Source organism: Dendrobates tinctorius, unplaced genomic scaffold, assembly GCF_039654945.1.
Source record: "Dendrobates tinctorius isolate UK_male_01 unplaced genomic scaffold, ASM3965494v1 ptg000086l, whole genome shotgun sequence".
Lineage (NCBI taxonomy): Eukaryota > Metazoa > Chordata > Amphibia > Anura > Dendrobatidae > Dendrobates > Dendrobates tinctorius.
This window is the reverse complement of record NW_027361754.1, coordinates 14,271,473-14,294,839: the sequence shown is the minus strand read 5'-3', so window position 1 is coordinate 14,294,839 and position 23,367 is coordinate 14,271,473. Positions and strand designations below refer to the sequence as shown.

The 23,367-nt window shown below is 47.4% G+C and overlaps 1 pseudogene; it reads left to right on the top strand.

Annotated features, from left to right (window-relative positions):
- On the top strand, positions 1–21,693 carry LOC141097704 (indolethylamine N-methyltransferase-like; annotated as a pseudogene).
- The last annotated feature ends 1,674 nt before the right edge of the window (positions 21,694–23,367 follow it).

The following is a 23,367-nucleotide window of genomic DNA, read 5'->3' as shown; positions in this document are numbered from 1 at the left end:
GACAGAAGACTACACAATGGATTCCTCTAACTATAAGATCTACCATGAAGATGGCTTTGATGCCAGATTAGATCTGGAAACTTATTTTTCAGATAAACCTGAAATGAATTTTGGTGATGATTCCATAATATTTCCCCTTGAAAATCTTACAAAAACTTTTGCAGAGGGTACGTGGTTTATTAATCTTTCTAAACTGAACAAAAATGTAAATGTAGCACTTTTGTTTTTGCTCCCATTTTTCATGAGCTGAACTCAAAGATCTAAGACTTTTTATATGTACACCAAAGGTCTTTGTGGAGGGAAGGGGCAGAAAACTAGTGAGTATCTGGTGTGACCACCATTTGCCTGATGCAGTACAGGAAATCTCCTTTGCTTAGAGTTGATAAGGTTATTAATTGTGGCCTCTGGAATGTTGGTCCTCTCCTCTTTAATGGCTGTGTGAAGTTGGTGAATATTGGTCGGAACTTCAACACGCTGTTGTATCCAGAGTGCAAAAATAACTCGGCAATATGATTCTCCAGGTCAATTCAATTATTGTGACTCTAAACTTGTCTTTTTTTCTATATTTTAAATGGTGACAAAAATGATGAAATTTGTAAAAAAAAAAAAAAATAATATTCGCTTGTGTTGACAATTTCCAGGACTCGTAACGTTTTCATTTTCTGGCCGATTGAGCAAGGTGAGGGATTGTTTTTTACATAATCATCTGATGTTTTTAATTTTGTAGATATGACATTTTGATTGCTTCTTTCTGAATTTATTTTTGTAGAGTTCCAACAACTGGAAAGCTGTAATTCTGTTATTTTGATTTTGCTTTTAATCTTTAGAGGTATTATGGCCATATTTCAATAGATAGGACTTTTGCAGATGTGGTGATGCAGAATATGTATATATATATTTTTTTTCTTATACAAATAAATATGTATATATTCAGCAGATGAGGCCATGCTGTACGTTATAGATCCTGAGCCCGTACCATGAAAGTGCAGTAAATGTGTAGGTAACAGGAACCGGAACCAGATGGCTGCCCCCTTGGTTCCAGCCCAGACACTCTTTGGGGGTCCTCCTCCCTACACTCCCCAATCCTGTAAGCTCGCCAGTCCTCGGGCGAGGGTCTCAGTATATTGGGATTGGTCTGTGGGGGGTATCAATTTTTGTTGCCATATGAACTGGTCTTGTTCGTATCGCTCGGGAGGTTTGCTGGCTGTTGACCGCTCTGAGAGTCTTAGTTCGACTGGGGTGGGGCCTTCTGGGGTGGTGGACGGTGGTGGGTTAACTGGTCCGGGTGGGCTAATTGTGTCAGTTGGCTCATCATTGAGTGGAGGGCCTCTGGTTGTTGGGGGAAAGTCTTCGTCGTCGTCCAGGTCCCAAAACACGGGCAGCGGTTCAGAGGCCGGAGGGGCAGGTTCAGGTTGCTTCGGGTCAGTGGAAATACATGGGCGTAACATATTACGATGCACATTGCGGGTAGGCAGCGTTTCATCTTTTTCAGGTCGCATTTCGTACACAGGTCCTTCAGGATTGATACGATGTAGGACCCGATAGGGACTCTCTTCCCAGCGTGGCTCCAGTTTGTTCTGGGGGCGTTGATCTAGTACAAGTACATGGTCCCCGCTTTGGAGGTGGGGAGGTGGAGTTGCATTCTTTCCTGGGTGTTCCAAGTCTCGGAGTTTGGTATGTGTGATTCGATGAAGAGTTTCCAGCTGGTGCCAATGATTTTGGACCCATGATGATACCCGGGTCCAGGTCCCAAAAAACATGCTCCCTGATCAGAATGTATTTGTTGGGGGCAGCCGTAGACTTGTAAGAAGTTTCTGCAAATTGCGGAGGCAGCCGACTCTGCGGTCTGGTCTGGAGTGGGGGTGACCACAGCGAACTTAGTGAAATGGTCCACCATGACATGGCAGTGTTCTTACCCCTGGAATGTGGGACCAATGGTCAGGTAATCCACCGTCAGGAGCTCGAGGGGTGCTGAGGTCACGATTGTCTGTACTGAGGCTCGCTGTGTGGGCGGTTTGGCTAATTCACATAGGCGACAGGTCTGGCAAATTTCGTCGACAATAGCCGGCAAGTGTGGGTGGTAAACTCTCTGTTGCAACCATTGCAAGGTCTTTTTAGCTCCGAAATGAGCCCCTTTTTCGTGGGCCTCTCAAGCCAGTTCGTGGAGTTGGGCTCCGGGCGTAGCTGCCTGACAAAGCGTCATGAAAGTTGTTTGTGATGTTATTTTATGAAACAATAGTCCCTTTCGGATAACCAGCCTCTCTCATTGTCACAACATCAGCGACATGTCTTGAGTCAGTTTGTCTTTGGGGATCAGTGGGCAGTTGGCTAGCGGCCACCCACGTCTGGAGAAGTCTGACTTCTTCGTCTTCTTGTTGCTGTTGGATCCACTTATCCCGAGATTGTTCCAGCAAGCCCCTTGGGGTCTCTGGGGGAGATACTTTTTGGGTGGTAGCTGTGAGCACGGCAGCGGTGAGGGCGAACGGTATCTCTACCCATTCTAATTCGTCGTCTCGACTCTTCCCTGGGGTTGTATGTCGAATCCTGGAGAGGGCGTCAGCATGAACATTCTCGGCCCCTCTTTTTTAGATGATTTTATAGTTGAACTTCGCCATACGGGCCACCCATCGTTGTTCCAGAGCCCCCAAATTGGCATTTTCCAAATGGGCCAGCGGGTTGTTGTCGGTCCGCACCACTACCTCGGAGCCCGCTAGGTACTCTGCAAACCGCTCCATCATGGCCCACACCACTGCGAGGAGCTCTAGTTTAAAGGAGCTGTAATTATCAGGGTTGCGCTCGGAATGATGGAGTGAGCGGCTTCCATACACGATCACTCTCTCCCGGCCATCTTGAACTTGTGGCAACACAGCCCCCAGCCCGTGAAGACTCCCGTCAGTGTGTAGGATGAACGGTTGCGAGAAATCCGCATAGGCCAACACCGGAGCATCCGAGAGCGCAGCCTTGACGTCTTGGAAGGCCTCTTCCTGAGGTTGTTGCCATTGGATTTTTCGTCCATTTGCCCCAGCCGGAGCCCCCTTCAGCAGGCCATGCAGGGCTCGAGCTCGACATGCAAAATTCTTTACGAAATGACGGTAGTATCCGGCCAAACCCAGGAAGGCCCGCACGTCTTTTATTGTCTCGGGGGTAGGCCATCCCTGAATAACAGCAACCTTTTCCCGGGACAGCCTCACACCCTCTGCTGTTGTGAGTTCATTTTCCCCTTCACCGTCGATGTCTGATGAACTCCCTCTTCTGGTGAAGGAAGGTAGTGAGGCTGATTACCAAACACCTGATCTGGTAGATGATGACTGGGTAACAGGAATTTCTGACTGGATATAAGGCAGCTGACACCCTTCTGAGTCGCTGGTGATTTCTCTGCTGGATTCTTGGAGACGAGTCTGATTCCTGCTTCCCAAAGACAAGTTTTTGCTCTGCTATTGAACTTATTAGTTTTGTTTTGTTTTCCTTGTTTTTTGCAGTTCAGCCATCCCCATTCGGGGGTGTGCTGAGTTCGATTTTTGTCTCTGATCAGTTTGTCTCTTTGCTCTGTCTTCAGAATTTACCTGAGTGCTGATATAGTCTTTTTGAAGTCCAAGCGACTTCAGGGCCTGTTTTTCCTATCAGACGGTTGGGACATTTTTTGGTAGGGTTTTTTACGGATTGCAGACAGCAGCTTTTCTATCCTGTCCTTTTTAGTTAGCTTGGGCCCCATCGTTTGCTCAACCTATCTTTCTATCTGTGTTAGTGTTTTCCTCTTGCTTCACCGTCATTATATGTTGGGGGCTGCCTATTGCTTTGGGGTCTGCTCTGGGGCAGTTTAGATTTCCCCTTTCTTTCTTTAGGCCTATTTAGTTCTCCGGCTGTGATCGAGGGGTCTAGGGTATCGCAGGAACCCCCCACGGCTACTGTTAGTTGTGGATAGGATCAGGGGTCTGCAATCCGATAGCTACCAACCTCTCCGGTTTTCTGGACTTAGCTTGCATTTTTGTTTTTTCCTCCTTCGGTGACTCATTCATAACACTCTGCCGAGACGACATAGCCCAGATACTCAATCTGGGAGGGAAATAGGTGGCATTTTTGGGGTTTTACCTTCAACCCGTGCTTTTGCAACCGGCCAAGCACCTGCCCCAACCGCTTTAGGTGGTCCTCAAATGTGGCAGCATAGACGATGATATTGTCCAGGTATATCAATGTGGCCTCAAAATCGAGATCTCCCATTCACCGCTCCATCAAATGCTGAAAGGTCCCGGGGCGTTGGCCAGTCCGAACGGCATTCGATTGAACTCAAATAGTCCCATAGGCAGTATGAACGCTGTCTTGGCCCTATCTTCTTCTGACATGGGCACCTGCCAGTACCCACTGGCCAGGTCCAAAGTCGAAAAGTACGTTGCCTTCCCCAAGGCGAACAAGGATTCTTCTATGCGGGGCAGTGGGTATGAGTCTTTAATAGTGCAAGCATTCAGCTTTCGATAATCCACACAGAATCGTAAGGTACCATCCTTTTTACGGACCAACACAATGGGGGCCGCCCAGGGGCTTTGGCCTTTCCGCATCACCCCCTTTCGCAACATTTGGGCCAACAAAGTTTTCACCTCTTGGTAGAGTTGTGGAAGAATCTGTCGATATCGTTCTCAGATGGGGGCCGCCCCTGCCGTGGGATTTTAATGAGTGATGGCGGTGGTACATCCAAAATCTTCCTCATGACTAGCAAATACTTCATGGTACTGTCCGAGCAGTGTTTTTATCTGGGAGAGCTGGGCTGGAGTTAGTCCGCAGAGCTCGGCCCGCATCTGTTCCAGGATGTTTCGACCCTTCTCCTGAGCCGAAATTTCGGTGGCCTGTAGAGTCCGAATCGTTACTTCCCAAGGATCCTTGGATTGCACTCTCAATTGAACCGCAGGAGCCGGCAGCACTTCTTCTAAAGGCCTTACTAGCTTGGCCAGTTCGGTCCGAGCTTTCAGGACGATGTCTCGGTCTTTGAGGTTGATGCAGCGCACCAGGACGGTCCCTTTTTGCACTGTAGTCAGGGAACAGGCCACCAGTATGCCAGGAGGTAAGCGCTCCGATTAGCATGGCTCCACCTGCATCTCCACACCCTCCAAGGGTATCGAGGCTCGAATTGGCAGGGCCACCACAGTCTGCCCAGGAGGTAGCATAAGCAGGGGAGCCGCTGGCACGATGACTTTGCCCAGAGCCTCGCCTTCCCGGCAGTCCTGATGTACCCGCACTTCCCGCACCAACTGCTGGAATACCTGTCCCTAGGCCGTGCGAGAACCCCACTGCTTCAGGATCTTATGCGTGGAATCATTGAGGAGAAGGTTGCTGAACTCCCGTAGTATGTTAATGCCTAGGATGACTGGATGCTGCTTATTGGTTTCTCCTTGAGTCAGTACCACCCCTCTGTGACCAAGGGATTTACCGCACAACGTCACCTGCACCCACACCACTCCGGCAACAGGGACCGGTAGTTGATTGGTGGCTACTAGTCTGATCATGGGCCCCCACTGGAGTCTCGCTGCCTTGGGGAAATTTTGCCCGGCCCTCCACTTCTGCCCAAACCACAGGACATTTTGCGACCAAATCTTCAGAACTTCCACCACCCCTAGTTGTGGTTTTTGGCTCCGAGCGGCATCCCCCTAGCCCGGAGCCCTCTGGTTTAATGGCCGCTGGGGTGGATATTTCCCACGCTGCGGACACTCTCAGGCGAAGTGGCCTGGTTCTCCGCACTCATAACACCGGGCCTGCGCAGACCGACCAAGCGGGACTCCCAGGGGCCAGGATTAAAACTAGGCCGTCCAGTCCCAGACTCGGTCCTTCTCTTCACTTTGGCCAACTCGCCCTTGATGTTCTTCAACTCTTGTTTCATCTCCTCCACCCATTGAGGCTCCTCGACTGTATTCACAGAAGCCTCCACACTCCGGACCTTCCCCATGGGTACTGCCATCCCCTGCTCTTGCTCTCAAGCCAGTGCTTGACTTCCCACCTCTGAAAAGTCTATACGGGGATTCATTCTGACCTGCTCCCGTAAAGGCCTGTTTTATTATCTGGTCTCGCAGTCCAGTCACCAGTAGGTCGCGTAGGGTAATGTCAATAGGTCCTACCCCTACACCGTTCTTTCTTTCAATAGCCGTATGCAATTCTTGGAGGACATTCATATACTGGGTGATAGTCTCCCCCTCTCCCTGCATCCGACTGAACAACTGGGCCCTTAACTCTCCCACATTAGTTGGATCCCCATGGGTCTGTTCTACTATCTGCAAAACTTTATCAAAGGTGTTGCGGTGTCCCGAGGGCCTCAACATCACTGAATTCCAAGCCTCCCAGTCTGATGCCATGAGAGCTACTTCGGCTTCCAGGTCAGGAGTCATTGGGTGCATCCAAAAGAGTCCGCTTGGTCCAGCTCCATAGCATAGTATTGGAGCCGCAAAACCTAGGCAGGTTGTTCAGCATAGCCCCCAATGAAATGCTGGAACGGGGGCCCTCATTATCTGTTGAGTTCACAGCCCTGCCCTGGTCTGGGGCACCATTGTCCGCGCTCAGAGACTGCATCCTGCTGACTATGCCAAAAGTAGGTAACAGGTTCACAGGATGCAGTGACGAGACGCGAGACTGAGTGTTGTTTTGGAAAGTAACGTTTATAAACTGGAGCTACTAGGGCTATACTGAGCAACCAAAAAGGGGGTAACACCAATTGTCCTCGCAGGGACTCAACAACAATAAAACACTTTTCTTTAATGAGAATGCGACTGACTCGGCAAGGCCGGTTACTATAGGGCCACGATACGGCCAACTACGGGTCCTTATTTCCTAAAGTCAACTTATCCGTTCTGACGTCCCTCGGTGTCGCTGATGTGGCTGCTTTGACGTCGCAGCCGCTGGGCCCAGCTGCTGAGGATCTGTCGTCGTCTTCAGGCATCTCAGCACCCAGGAGTTGGGGTACAGCAGGCCCTAAGGAAGTCTTTAGTTGAGGTAACCCCCTGTAGCAACAGCGGGGTTCTGTTCGTTAGCGAGTCCACGGGGACTCCAGTCCCCCCAAGCAGGGTAGTGATGTAGTCTTGAAGAGTGGCAGTTGGTAGGCTATGCGCACGGACTGGGCCTGTGCAAAGAGTCCCTCCGTAGGCGAGGAGCAGGCCCCAACTGCCAACTGCAGGGGGGTAATGGCAGCTGTGGGCAGTGATGAACAGGCCGCAACCAAGGACTGAGGTGGGGCGGCAGCAGGCATGCCGCAACTGCAGGCTGAAGAGACACATCAGCGGCTGTGGGTGACAACGGGCAGGCTGCAGCGGGCTGGAGTACAGTGGCAGCCGCTGAGGACAACTGTGGGCAGGTCGCAGCCCCAGTTTGGAGAGGGGCGACAGTCTCTTGCCGGTAAGCTCGGTACCTCCTCTCTGAAGGACACCGTAGATCTCCTCTCTGCTGCTGATCTTTCCTCTGGTCACCGTCAGTCACTCTGGCTCTCTCACACTCCCACAGTCTCTTGCTCCATGTCTGGCGTACTACCAACTCTTTTCCCGGCGTGCTCCCTGCCCCTTTTATACTCGCCCCACCCCTTGCTGTCCTGTCACTCTTAGTAGCCCACACTCCTCCGTTGTCCCCTGGGTAGCGTTTCTTTAGGAACCCAGAGGGCGGTCCGCTCGTTTCTGGCCCAGACACTCTGCGGGGGTCCTCCTCCCTACAAATGTAAAGCAGGTCTTAATAGTTTAGTGATCTTCCAGGTGTGCAGTAAATGGATAAGTAGTAGAGTTGAGCGACTTTTGGTTTTTTAGGGTCGCGTTTCGTTTCGTGAAACCCGACTTTTCCAAAAGTCGGGTCGAGCAAGATCGTCCGATTATAGGGAAAAGTCGGGGTCGTCCCGAAACACGAAACCCAATGTAAGTCAATGGGGATTAAAAGTCGGCAGTGAGAGGAGGACAGGAAACACACCTACAGTGCCCATTTGAATGCCAAAAGCATCAATTCTTCTTTCTTAAGCTTGTCAACCTTAATTAACTTCATAATACAAGTTACGCACTGAAAAATGGGGGTTATTTGGCTAAAGTTGTGGGGGGGGAGGGCTGGCTGCAGGTTTTCATGTGCCCTGGGCGAAAGAGCGCCCCTTTAACACATACCACAACTCATCATGCTCCGATACGGCAGAGAAATAGCGGTATAGTACAATGAAAAATACCTCACTTTTTACATCTCATGACGAGGCCATCTATTTCTCCATACAGAATCATTGGTCCCATATAATGTTTGAAACAGTATATGATGAGCTCCACATAATGCTACAGTATATGTTGGTCCCCATGGATGAAGCTCCACTGTCTTATGGGCCCAAATAATGCTCCAAACATAATGGGCCCCATTTCTAATGCTCTAGTGTATAATGGGCCCTGTAAATGCTGCTCCAGTGTCTGATGTCCACCTTTGGAATGTTCCAGTGTATGGTGGGCCCCATCTATCATTCTCCAGAGTATAGTGCTCCCCAAAAATTGCTGTCCCAACATTGAAAACAATCAAATAAGTCTCCTCGCTAGGGAATCCCTGTACTTGTCTGGACAGGTGCTGTAGCTTGCTTAACAGCTCGCCAGCCGTTCTCACGCCCAGTATGGATTACACGTGATTGCACAAAGGTGAGAAAGGGTACCGTATCCCCAGATAACATGTATGGATAGCGTACACATTCAAAATATATGTCTCAGGAGGCAGGCTCAGATGGTGTTAGGCCCAGTATGGATTGCACGTGATTGCACAAAGGTTAGAAAGGGTACCGTATCCCCGGATAACATGTATGGATAGCGTACACATTCAAAATATATGTCTATACAGCATGAGGCAGGCTCAGACGGTGTTAGGCCCAGTATGGATTGCACGTGATTGCACAAAGGTTAGAAAGGGTACCGTATCCCCGGATAACATGTATGGATAGCGTACACATTCAAAATATATGTCTATACAGCATGAGGCAGGCTCAGACGGTGTTAGGCCCAGTATGGATTGCACGTGATTGCACAAAGGTTAGAAAGGGTACCGTATCCCCGGATAACATGTATGGATAGCGTACACATTCAAAATATATGTCTATACAGCATGAGGCAGGCTCAGACAGTGTTAGGCCCAGTATGGATTGCACGTGATTGCACAAAGGTTAGAAAGGGTACCGTATCCCTGGATAACATGTATGGATAGCGTACACATTCAAAATATATGTCTATACAGCATGAGGCAGGCTCAGACAGTGTTAGGGCCAGTATGGATTGCACGTGATTGCACAAAGGTTAGAAAGGGTACCGTATCCCCGGATAACATGTATGGATAGCGTACACATTCAAAATATATGTCTATACAGCATGAGGCAGGCTCAGACGGTGTTAGGCCCAGTATGGATTGCACGTGATTGCACAAAGGTTAGAAAGGGTACCATATCCCCGAATAACATGTTTGGATAGCGTACACATTCAAAATATATGTCTATACAGCATGAGGCAGGCTCAGACAGTGTTAGGCCCAGTATGGATTGCAAGTCATTGCACAAAGGTTAGAAAGGGTACCGTATCCCCGGATAACATGTATGGATAGCGTACACATTCAAAATATATGTCTATACAGCATGAGGCAGGCTCAGACGGTGTTAGGCCCAGTATGGATTGCACGTGATTGCACAAAGGTTAGAAAGGGTACCGTATCCCCGGATAACATGTATGGATAGCGTACACATTCAAAATATATGTCTCAGGAGGCAGGCTCAGACGGTGTCAGGCACAGTATGGATTGCACGTGATTGCACAAAGGTTAGAAAGGGTAACGTATCCCCGGATAACATGTATGGATAGCGTACACATTCAAAATATATGTCTATACAGCATGAGGCAGGCTCAGACAGTGTTAGGCCAAGTATGGATTGCACGTGATTGCACAAAGGTTAGAAAGGGTACCGTATCCCTGGATAACATGTATGGATAGCGTACACTTCAAAATATATGTCTATACAGCATGAGGCAGGCTCAGACGGTGTTAGGCCCAGTATGGATTGCACGTGATTGCACAAAGGTTAGAAAGGGTACCGTATCCCCGGATAACATGTATGGATAGCGTACACATTCAAAATATATGTCTATACAGCATGAGGCAGGCTCAGACGGTGTTAGGCCCAGTATGGATTGCACGTGATTGCACAAAGGTTAGAAAGGGTACCGTATCCCCGGATAACATGTATGGATAGCGTACACATTCAAAATATATGTCTATACAGCATGAGGCAGGCTCAGACAGTGTTAGGCCCAGTATGGATTGCACGTGATTGCACAAAGGTTAGAAAGGGTACCGTATCCCCGGATAACATGTATGGTTAGCGTACACATTCAAAATATATGTCTATACAGCATGAGCCAGGCTCAGACAGTGTTAGGCCCAGTATGGATTGCACGTGATTGCACAAAGGTTAGAAAGGGTACCGTATCCCCGGATAACATGTATGGATAGCGTACACATTCAAAATATATGTCTATACAGCATGAGGCAGGCTCAGACGGTGTTAGGCCCAGTATGGATTGCACGTGATTGCACAAAGGTTAGAAAGGGTACCGTATCCCCGGATAACATGTATGGATAGCGTACACATTCAAAATATATGTCTATACAGCATGAGGCAGGCTCAGACAGTGTTAGGCCCAGTATGGATTGCACGTGATTGCACAAAGGTTAGAAAGGGTACCGTATCCCTGGATAACATGTATGGATAGCGTACACATTCAAAATATATGTCTATACAGCATGAGGCAGGCTCAGACGGTGTTAGGCCCAGTATGGATTGCACGTGATTGCACAAAGGTTAGAAAGGGTACCGTATCCCCGGATAACATGTATGGATAGCGTACACATTCAAAATATATGTCTATACAGCATGAGGCAGGCTCAGAGAGTGTTAGGCCCAGTATGGATTGCACGTGATTGCACAAAGGTTAGAAAGGGTACGGTATCCCCGGATAACATGTATGGATAGCGTACATATATGTCTATACAGCATGAGCCAGGCTAAGACAGTGTTAGGCTCAGTATGGATTGCACGTGATTGCACAAAGGTTAGAAAGGGTACCGTATCCCTGGATAACATGTATGGATAGCGTACACATTCAAAATATATGTCTATACAGCATGAGCCAGGCTCAGACAGTGTTAGGCCCAGTATGGATTGCACGTGATTGCACAAAGGTTAGAAAGGGTACCGTATCCCCGGATAACATGTATGGATAGCGTACACGTTCAAAATATATGTCTATACAGCATGAGGCAGGCTCAGACAGTGTTAGGCCCAGTATGGATTGCACGTGATTGCACAAAGGTTAGAAAGGGTACCGTATCCCCGGATAACATGTATGGATAGCGTACACATTCAAAATATATGTCTATACAGCATGAGGCAGGCTCAGACGGTGTTAGGCCCAGTATGGATTGCACGTGATTGCACAAAGGTTAGAAAGGGTACCGTATCCCCGGATAACATGTATGGATAGCGTACACATTAAAAATATATGTCTATACAGCATGAGGCAGGCTCAGACAGTGTTAGGCCCAGTATGGATTGCACGTGATTGCACAAAGGTTAGAAAGGGTACCGTATCACTGGATAACATGTATGGATAGCGTACACATTCAAAATATATGTCTATACAGCATGAGGCAGGCTCAGACGGTGTTAGGCCCAGTATGGATTGCACGTGATTGCATAAAGGTTAGAAAGGGTACCGTATCCCTGGATAACATGTATGGATAGCATACACATTCAAAATATATGTCTCAGGAGGCAGGCTCAGACGGTGTCAGGCACAGTATGGATTTGACGGCCCAGATTACACAGCGGAGGAGCAGGGAGAGGTAAAGATTGCAAATGCTGGGGCCCTGCCCAAGCAAGGGGGGCCCACTCGTGGGCGTCAGTACTGGCACTGGGCCCCTCATAGTACAGCGGCGTGTCTGACGGCGGGTGTGCACCACCACCGTCAGAGACACTTGATTGCACTATGAGGGACCCTGTGCCAGTGCCCGCGCCCAAGAGTCGGCCTACCCACCTGTCCAGGGCAACGGCACTCGCATGGTGTCGTGCGCTAGGTGGTGACCCCGGCCATGGTGGGGGAGGCAGCACAGTTAGGGAGTTTTAGAAAGTGGCATATGTTGATGTTGGACATTCAGCTGATGCAAAAGGCGAAATAGGTGAAGTACCAGGAAGAGGTGGACCAAAGCAAGCCATTTTTCTTTCACCCTATGTGTCATCAGGGGAAGGTGAGACAAAATCCTTGGAAACCCATGCGTGGTTCATTTTAATGAAGGTTAGATCATCCACATTTTGGGTTGACAGACGGGTCCTTTTTTCTGTCAGGATTGATCCAGCTGCACTGAAGACTCTTTCCGATAGCACACTTGCAGCTGGTCAAGCGAGCTCCTGTAAGGCATATTGGGCCAATTCAGGCCAGGTGTCCAGTTTAGCGGCCCAATAGTCAAAGGGGAATGACCTGTGTGGGAGAACATCGATATGGGAGGAAAAGTAGTTTGTAACCATAGTTGACAACTGCTGTCTCCTGTCACTTTCCATCGATGCAGTATTAAAAGTTGTGTGAGCGGTATTTGAAAAATCAGTCCACAACATTGTCATGAAACCCCTGTCTCCAACGCCACTTCTGCTGTGTGCACCACGAACACCTCTGCCAAGCTGCCCCCGGCCCGTACGGCTCGTGTGAGAACCATCACCGCTGCTGTGTGCTGGGAATGCCTCAAGCAACCGATTTACCAGAGTTGCTTGTTTATTAGCCAATATTAGGTCAAGGTTCTCCTGTGGCATGATGTTTTGTAATTTGCCTTTATAGCGTGGATCCAGGATGCTGGCCAACCAGTAGTCGTCATCGTTCATCATTTTGGCAATGCGGGGGTCCCTTTTTAGGATCCGCAAGGCATAATCTGACATGTGGGCCAATGTTCCCGGTGTCAATGATGCACTGCGAGTGCTGGGTGGAGGTGCACTTTCTGGCAAATCCACATCCCTCCAGTCACGCACAAACCCTGTACCAGACCTTGCCACGCCAACATTTTCACTTGCCCCACGAGATGCATCCTCCTCCCCTAAGTAATCATCCCCATCATCCTCCTCCTCTTCTTCCTCCACCTCGTCCAGGAGAGGTCCCTGAGCAGACAATGGCTGAATGTCATCAAGGATTCCCTCCTCCTCTTCCTCCTCATCAACATTGGCTGCAGACGCCTGCTCCTTAAGGTGCGTCAAAGTTTGCATGAGCAGACGCATAAGTGGGATGCTCATGCTTAGGATGGCGTCGTCTGCGCTTACCAGCCGTGTGCATTCCTCAAAACACTGAAGGACTTTACAAAGGTCTTTCAGCTTCGACCACTGCACACCTGTCAACTCCATGTCTGCTCTCAAAGTGCCTGGCCGTGTATCCTCCCACAAATGCATTATGGCCTGCCTCTGCTCGCACAGCCGCTCCACCATGTGCAGGGTGGAGTTCCACCTTGTTGCAATGTCGATAATGAGGCGGTGGTTGGGAAGGTGGAGCAATCGCTGCAGCTTCTGCATACGAACGGAGTGTACAGGCGACCGGCGGATGTGCGCGCTCAGTCTTCGCACCTTCTGGAGCAGGGCTGTTAACTCCGGATAATTTTTGAGGAAGCACTGCACCACCAGGTTCAAGGTGTGAGCCAAGCAAGGTATGTGGCTGAGTTTTGAAAGGGCTATGGCTGCCACAAAATTACGTCCGTTATCACTAACTACCTTGCCTGCCTCAAGATGTACACTGCCCAGCCATGACTCAGTTTGTCGCTTCAAGTACTCGGCCAGCACCTCGGCGGTGTGTCTGTCGCCCAAACACATCATCTGCAACACAGCCTGCTGACGCTTTCCACTAGCTGCTCGATAGGGGGACACATCGTGTGCAACAGTGGCAGCTGCAGATGGAGTGCTCGTACGACTGCGCTCTGTGGACGAGCTTTCGCTTCTGGAGGAGGAGGAGGAGGAGGAGGGTCGAACGCCTACAGCCAACTGTTTCCTATACCGTGGGCTAGGCAGCACTGTCCCACCACCGCTGTCCCCTGTGGACCCTGCATCCTCCACATTAACCCAGTGCGCAGTGATGGACACGTAACGGCCCTGGCCATGCCGACTGGACCATGCATCAGTTGTGAGGTGCACCTTTCCGCTCACTGACTGCTTGAGTGCATGGACAATGCGGTCTTTCACATGATGGTGGAGGGCTGGGATGGCTTTGCGAGAGAAGAAGTGGCGACTGGGTAGGTCATAGCGTGGTACTGCATAGGCCATGAGTTCGCGGAAAGCTGTGCTTTCCACCAACCGAAAGGGCATCATCTCAAACGAGATTAGTTTGGCAATGTGGGCGTTCAAACCCAGTGTACGCGGATGAGAGACTGAGTACTTTCTTGACCTACTCATAGTGTCTGGGAGGGTGAGCTGGACTTGAGAGCTGCATATGGTGGAAGTAGCGGTGGACAAGGCGGACTGAGAGAGGGTTGATGATGGTGATGGAGTTGGTGTTCTTTCTGATGGCCTAGAATCAGTCTTTCGTTGATATAACAGTGGGATTCCCTGACTGCTGTGGTCTTGCAACGACACCTCAACATTTGCTGCTGTGCTAACCAGTGGGCTTACAGTGGGGGAAACAATGTAGCGTTGCTGACTACCTTCGTTGTGATCAGTTGCACATGTGGTACTTGAGGTTTGGTGTTGTGTCCACGCTTGCAAGTGCATGCTGGTTAAATGTCTAAGCATGCAACTGGTATTCAAATTTTTCAGATTTTTCCCTCGGCTAAAGGTCTTTGCGCACTTCTTACAGATAACCTTGGCCTGATCATGAGGATTTTGGTCAAAAAAGTGCCACACTGCACTCTTCCTACTTTGGCAGGCATTTTGCGGCCTAGCACGCTGTGATCTTTTGACCCTCTGGACAAGCTGTCCAGCAACTCTTTTGATGTTTGGAACCTGTCTTTGGAGTGCTCCGGGCCTGCCAGATAACAGCTGTTGCGATGTCGATGTCTGCTGTGGATGCTCCTCATCTGAGCTATTGGAAGCAGCACCCTCTTCCCCAATGGATGCCAATCTGGGTCAACAACTGGGTCATCCATCACCTCCTCTTCTATGTCATGTGCACCTTCCTCTGTGTCACCGTGTATGGTGGTATAGTGTGCGGGAAGGGGCACCTGAGTCTCATCAGGGTCAGAATCTGGCTCTGTACACTGCGAGGACAATGTAGTGCTCTGAGTGAATGTACCAGCAGAATCATCCATCAGCGGCTGTGCATCAGTGCACTCCATGTCAGATTCATCTTGGCCTGGGTAATTCACCATTTCACTTGATAATCCAGGCATGGTATGTGAAAACAGCTCCATGGAGTAATCAGTAGTATGGCCTGCGTCATCCTTCAATCTTGGTTGGGGTGAAGGACACAAGGAAGGGTTTGGTTCATGAAGATGAGCCTCCAATGACGACTCAGTGTTTTTACTTTTTACAACTGAAGAAGAGGAGGCGATAGACCTGGAGGCTGAGTCAGCAATGTAAGACAAAACTTTTTCCTGATGCTCTGGCTTTAAAAGCGGTTTGCCAACTCCTAGAAAACTAAGCGTTCGAGGCCTTATGTAGCCAGACGATGACGCAGGGTCAGCACCTCCTGCATTCGGTCCTATTTTGCTCTTGCCACTACCATCAGATCCACCACCAACACCATCATTACCAGCTGCCAACCCCCGCCCAATTCCACAGCCTCTTCCACCAGCCTTCCTCATTTTTGGTAGAAATGTAGACAAAATCCAACAAACTATATAGTAATGTAAAACAAGGTACAAGGTGTCTATAGGACAGGGGAGATTTTGAATTTCTGCACACACTTTTGGACACTGGACACTTTTGGATTGTGTGAGGCCCACTGATATCTGAGCGCTATGTGACAGGCTCGATGGCACAGCTGTGACAAAAGTGACTAGAGGATAAGGGAGATTTTGAATCTCTGCACACACTTTTGGACACTGGACACTTTTGGATTGTGTGAGGCCCACTGATATCTGAGCGCTATGTGACAGGCTCGATGGCACAGCTGTGACAAAAGTGACTAGAGGATAAGGGAGATTTTGAATTTCTGCACACACTTTTGGACACTGGACACTTTTGGATTGTGTGAGGCCCACTGATATCTGAGCGCTATGTGACAGGCTCGATGGCACTGCTGTGACAAAAGTGACTAGAGGATAAGGGAGATTTTGAATTTCTGCACACACTTGTGGACAGTGGACACTTTTGGATTGTGTGAGGCCCACTGGTATCTGAGCGCTATGTGACAGGCTCGATGGCACAGCTGTGACAAAAGTGACTAGAGGATAAGGGAGATTTTGAATCTCTGCACACACTTTTGGACACTGGACACTTTTGGATTGTTTTAGGTCCACTGATATCTGAGCGCTATGTGACAGGCTCGATGGCACTGCTGTGACAAAAGTGACTAGAGGATAAGGGAGATTTTGAATTTCTGCACACACTTGTGGACAGTGGACACTTTTGGATTGTGTGAGGCCCACTGATATCTGAGCGCTATGTGACAGGCTCGATGGCACAGCTGTGACAAAAGTGACTAGAGGAAAAGGGAGATTTTGAATCTCTGCACACACTTTTGGACACTGGACACTTTTGGATTGTGTGAGGCCCACTGATATCTGAGCGCTATGTGACAGGCTCGATGGCACTGCTGTGACAAAAGTGACTAGAGGATAAGGGAGATTTTGAATTTCTGCACACACTTGTGGACAGTGGACACTTTTGGATTGTGTGAGGCCCACTGATATCTGAGCGCTATGTGAAAGGCTTGATGGCACAGCTGTGACAAAAGTGACTAGAGGATAAGGGAGATTTTGAATCTCTGCACACACTTTTGGACACTGGACACTTTTGGATTGTGTGAGGCCCACTGATATCTGAGCGCTATGTGACAGGCTCGATGGCACTGCTGTGACAAAAGTGACTAGAGGATAAGGGAGATTTTGAATTTCTGCACACACTTTTGGACACTGGACACTTTTGGATTGTGTGAGGCCCACTGATATCTGAGCGCTATGTGACAGGCTCGATGGCACAGCTGTGACAAAAGTGACTAGAGGATAAGGGAGATGTTGAATCTCTGCACACACTTTTGGACACTGGACACTTTTGGATTGTGTGAGGCCCACTGATATCTGAGCGCTATGTGACAGGCTCGATGGCACTGCTGTGACAAAAGTGACTAGAGGATAAGGGAGATTTTGAATTTCTGCACACACTTGTGGACAGTGGACACTTTTGGATTGTGTGAGGCCCACTGATATCTGAGCGCTATGTGACAGGCTCGATGGCACTGCTGTGACAAAAGTGACTAGAGGATAAGGGAGATTTTGAATCTCTGCACACACTTTTGGACACTGGACACTTTTGGATTGTGTGAGGCCCACTGATATCTGAGCGCTATGTGACAGGCTCGATGGCACTGCTGTGACAAAAGTGACTAGAGGATAAGGGAGATTTTGAATTTCTGCACACACTTGTGGACAGTGGACACTTTTGGATTGTGTGAGGCCCACTGATATCTGAGCGCTATGTGACAGGCTCGATGGCACAGCTGTGACAAAAGTGACTAGAGGATAAGGGAGATTTTGAATTTCTGCACACACTTGTGGACAGTGGACACTTTTGGATTGTGTGAGGCCCACTGATATCTGAGCGCTATGTGACAGGCTCGATGGCACTGCTGTGACAAAAGTGACTAGAGGATAAGGGAGATTTTGAATTTCTGCACACACTTGTGGACAGTGGACACTTTTGGATTGTGTGAGGCCCACTGATATCTGAGCGCTATGTGACAGGCTCGATGGCACAGCTGTGACAAAAGTGACTAGAGGATAAGGGAGATTTTGAATTTCTGCACACACTTGTGGACAGTGGACACTTTTGGATTGTGTGAGGCCCACTGATATCTGAGCGCTATGTGACAGGCTCGATGGCACAGCTGTGACAAAAGTGACTAGAGGATAAGGGAGATTTTGAATTTCTGCACACACTTGTGCAAAGTGGACACTTTTGGATTGTGTGAGGCCCACTGATATCTGAGCGCTATGTGACAGGCTCGATGGCACTGCTGTGACAAAAGTGACTAGAGGATAAGGGAGATTTTGAATTTCTGCACACACTTGTGGACAGTGGACACTTTTGGATTGTGTGAGGCCCACTGATATCTGAGCGCTATGTGACAGGCTCGATGGCACAGCTGTGACAAAAGTGACTAGAGGATAAGGGAGATTGGATTGCTTTTAAAAAAGCAGTTTGCGGAGCAGTGGGTAAACAGCAATGCCAGCCTGTCAGGAAGCCTTAAAAGGCAGCCCAACAACCAACACCACTGATACACCACTATATAGCCTCCCCTTGCACTGCACACACAGTGACTGGTGTGTTGTGCAGGCCAAATTGCTAGCAGCAGAAGCAGTTTTTTTTTCTTCTCAGCAGGACAAAAAAAAAAAATTGGGATTGCTTTTAAAAAAGCAGTTTGCGGAGCAGTGGGTAAACAGCAATGCCAGCCTGACAGGAAGCCTTAAAAGGCAGCCCAACAACCAACACCACTGATACACCACAATATAGCCTCCCCTTGCACTGAACACACAGTGACTGGTGTGTTGTGCAGGCCAAATCGCTAGCAGCAGAAGCAGTTTTTTTGTCTTCTTCCCTGCCTAACGCTCTCCCTACAGAATCAGCAGCAACCTCTCCCTATACTAAGATCGGCAGAAGTAAGATGGCGGTCGGCGTGCACGCCCTTTTATACCCCCTGTGACGCCCACCAAAGCAAGCCAATCACTTGCATGCCCTTCTGAAAGATGGTGGTGACCCGTGCCTATGTCATCACGTTGCCCACAGTGTCCGTGGATCCTGATTGGCTGAAAAAGAGCGCAAAACAAACTTTTGAAACGCGACTTTGGCGCGTAAGTTGCCGACCTCGTGGCCGACCTCATCCTAGGGTCGGGTTTCGTTTCATGAAACCCGACTTTGCCAAAAGTCGGCGACTTTTGAATTTTTTTGACCCGTTTCGCTCAACTCTAATAAGTAGTACATATTCATGGGTGGGAAGGGATTAGAGGTGTGCTGTTCTCTCTTGTTGCATTTATCCAACATTTGTCCAAAGGAAGTGACAGCGCAGCAGCCCATAAGTGGCCACTGATGATCTGTAAGTGTTTTTATTTTGCAAGGGGGTCTACTTCATTTAGGAAGCGATTGTTAATGTAGTAGATAACATTTTTAGGATATGTATAGTGGACATAGTGAATATAGGTAATGACGAATCATGACTTCCTTTTGTATGCATATAACAATATTCAGACATTTTATCTGCAGGTCACATTAAAGGAGACATTTTGATTGAGTTCAGTGTTAGTTCCGCAATTCACCTCATACGCCGTCTGTGAATTCTTTAAACATATCATTGTGCTGAAGGCCAATGACAGATGCATCATGGAGCTGAAAAGATGGATGCATGAACGTACAGGAGCATTTGAGTGGGACCATGCTGCGAAACATCATGCAGACATAGAAGGAAAAAGGTGAAATATATTGTACTGGTAGTCTACAAACAAAACGAAAACATGTAAAATATTGTATGTCTTCCACCAACCCTATTTTAAAATGTTATTCTATTGAAATTTCAACTGTCAGTAAAAATGTCAACTTTTAGCAATTTGGTTGAAAAGATTGAATCACTGAATTCTTCTGAAATGACACAGTATGCCTGTGATCACCGCACATTTGATTCAGAGGTATAATCAAGAGAATCCTATAAGTACAGCCCTGCATTTGCCTCCATGTATGCCACTGATTAGCCATATAGTGACAAATATCACTCATTAGCCACAATTTAAAGAACAATATACCAATTGTAGGGATTCTCGCTCTCAGGGGGGCATTAGACTTTTCATAGGCACCGGATTCTTGTGTACAGACAGTGTGAGGATTGTTGAACTCCATAAACTTGTACAACTCTTTAAAGGAAGCCAGCCTTATCCTGGAACATACATAACAAAAATCACATTCCTTTTCCAAAGAAAGCAACGTAATAATGGGATTTCACATATACTCTGTCCCACCTGGCTTTCCTACATACTCTCCCCCTCTTCCCAAAGCTGAGGACCATCTGAGCAGTTTTCCACTGTTTTGTATGCAGTTAAAAAAGTTTTGTTGAAAGAGATTATTACATTTTTTTTGTCCCCGTTGAGTGAATGCAGGCTTATGAAAGAATATTTAGAATTGAGTGTCCTCAGTATTTGATACCTTTTAATGGCTAACTGAAAAGATGGTAACACATTGCAAGCTTTCGAGACTACTCAGGTCTCTTCATCAGGCATTGACTAATACAATATGTGAAGAATCACATATTTATACACAAAACATCACAACACATCTATGTATCACATGTATCAAAATGCAGGCTTATGGATACTTTTAGTATACGTATACTACTGAAGCTCCCAGGGTATGCATCACACATAGTCACCCAAACATACTCTCCCCCTCTTCTCAAAGCTGAGGACTAAGCACCATCTGTGCAGTTTTCCACTGTTTTGTATACAGTTAAAAAAGTTTTGTTGAAAGAGATTATCACATATTTTTTTGTCCCCATTGAGTGAATGCAGGCTTATGAATACTTTTAGTATATGTATACTACTGAAGCTCCCAGGGCATGCATCACACATAGTCACCCAAACATAGTCTGAACTTTCAAAACTAAAATGCAGAGCAGCAATCTTGGCTAAATTTAAGCCTTTCCCAAAAACTGAAAACCCATAGTCCAGTTCTAACCATTGACTCCTGTTGGGCCCTAATGCTTTCCTAATAAAAATGGCTGTGATACAATCACATTCTTCATGTTTCCATTTATTTTAGTGACCAGTTTCAGGACAAAGATGGGAACGTGCGAACAGCCCTTCGACATGTTGTGAAATGTGACTTCGAAAAAGAAAATATCGTAGAACCGATAGATCTACCACCAGCAGATTGCATCATCATTGCTTGGTTTTTAGAATTTATTAGCAAAAATCAAGATGAACTTAAAAATTATCTTAGGAAGATCTCAAAGTTGCTGAAACCTGGAGGACATCTCATATTTATTGCAGTTTTAGATGCAACATATATTACAATCGGGAAAGACAAGTTCCATATGCTCAAATTTGATGAGAATTTTGCCAGGAAAGTTCTAGTTGAAGAAGGTTTTGCTATTGATACCTGTAAGGTTAAGAAGAGAACGGCTGTGAGTGACCTTATGGACTATAAGAACGCGCTATTCATTGCAGCTCACAAAGAGAAGTAGAAACATAAACTAGGTCTGTATGCCAAGAGTTTCTAAGTAAAGCTTTAAAGTTGAATAATCATAAAATACCTACAGGTACATATAAAGCTATAAAAATGTAGCTGCTTAGCCGTTAGTATAAGAGCTGCTGTTTAGGACATATCCTAGGAGAAATATATCGTATTTTATTTGATTAAAATACCAATTCATTGCGGGATGGCACCGATGGTTTATTGTACCAAAGATGTTATAGATGTCACATAGATGCAAAATACAGATGAACATTAGTGGATGCCTAATATTCTAAGTGAACACAAAAAAGTGTGTATAAGGTAAGAATCAAAATATTATGTGTAGAGCAATACGCTGGCTAACAGATTGTTCACTGATTTTATTTGCTGTTCTGTTCTCCATCTGGTTCATATGAATAATGAAATAAAGCTAATGATTTCTTAATTATTTGTTTGTGTCCTTTACTAAGGTAAAATTTTAGCTGCTTACTGATTCTAAGATTTTACAGAATTTGATTTAAGGGCTCATACCCATTTGCGAGGAAAAAAAAACCGGTCCGATTTCCAGACAAAAAAAAGAATGAGTGCTACGCGAGTGTCATGCAATTTCCATGTGATTTTTCCACGGAACATCCAGATGACATGTGTCCGTTGTCCGTTGGCTCTGACAGGATGATGTGGGATATTAGTGGTAGTTGTCCGGTGGCTCTGACAGGATGATGTGGGATATTAGGGGTAGTAGTCCGGTGGCTCTCGCTGATGGGATGATGTGGGATTTTAGGGGTAGTAGTTGGGTGGCTCTGATGGGATGATGTAGGATATTAGGGGTAGTAGTCCGGTGGCTCTGATGAGATGATGTGGGATATTAGGGGTAGTAGTCCGTTGGCTCTGGCTGATGGGATGATGTGGGATATTAGGGGTAGTAGTCCGGTGGTTCTGGCTGACGTGATTATGTGGGATATTAAGGGTAGTAGTCTGGTAGCTCTGGCTGATGGGATGACGTGGAATATTAGGGGTAGTATTCTAGTGGCTCTGACTGATGGGATGATGTGGGATATTAGGGGTAGTAGTGCGGTGGCTCTGGCTGACTGTTTGAATCTCTTTAGTTTGTGTCTATCCACCATTTTCATGTGGTGCTCTGACTGCTGGTCTTTTTCCTCTGGTGCTGGGTTTGTCTTGGTTCTGGTGATTGTATCACTCTTTATTAACCAACACCTGTCTCCCAGTCATTGCTGGACAACAGTGTTAATCCACTTGAGTTCTGGCTTGGTGCTTTGCTTTGCCTTCTGTTTGCTTTAATTTGTGCAGTGCTGGGACCTCTAGTTCTGCTAGTCTTAGTTTCTGTTTTCAGTTGGTTTCTGCAGCCTTCTGTGTTTTCTATTAGAAGGTGACCCATTTTTGTACCCAGTCCTTAGATCTTTCAGGGAACCCTCTCCCCCTATCTATAGGTCTTTGCTTGAGATTAACTTAGGATCATCGGTGGGTCTATTCACAAGGAATCGTAGGGTATCAGCCTAGTCATAGTCCAGGGTCAGTTTTCCCCCTTCTACCCTAGTCCTGTGTCGCAGATCCGTAACAGTTTGCCCAGCCCAAAAGAGTATAAAAAAAACCTCCTGAATTCCTGCAATATGAACAGTGTTCAAGATCTTGCTCAATGCCTGCAAGGGTTAACATTGGAAGTTGCCAGCTTACAACATCACGTGAGTAATTGCCCTGGAATCCGCTCTGAAGAACCTAAGGTGGGTTTGCCTGAATATTTTTCTGGTAAACGGCAGGAATTTTTTTCATTTAGAAATGCTTGTTTACTTTTTTCAGCTTAGACCCAGGTATGGACGCACCCAGGATCAAAACTAGAGGGGGCAAGCCATGGTCGGGCGCGCTGTAAATTTTAGGCCACGCCCACGACCACACCCATTTCACAACTGGTTACACCCATATCCAAGCCCCAACCGCACCCATTTTGCACTGCTGATCACACTGACTGGTACTGAGGGCACAGTGGCTGGCATTATGGGCACAGT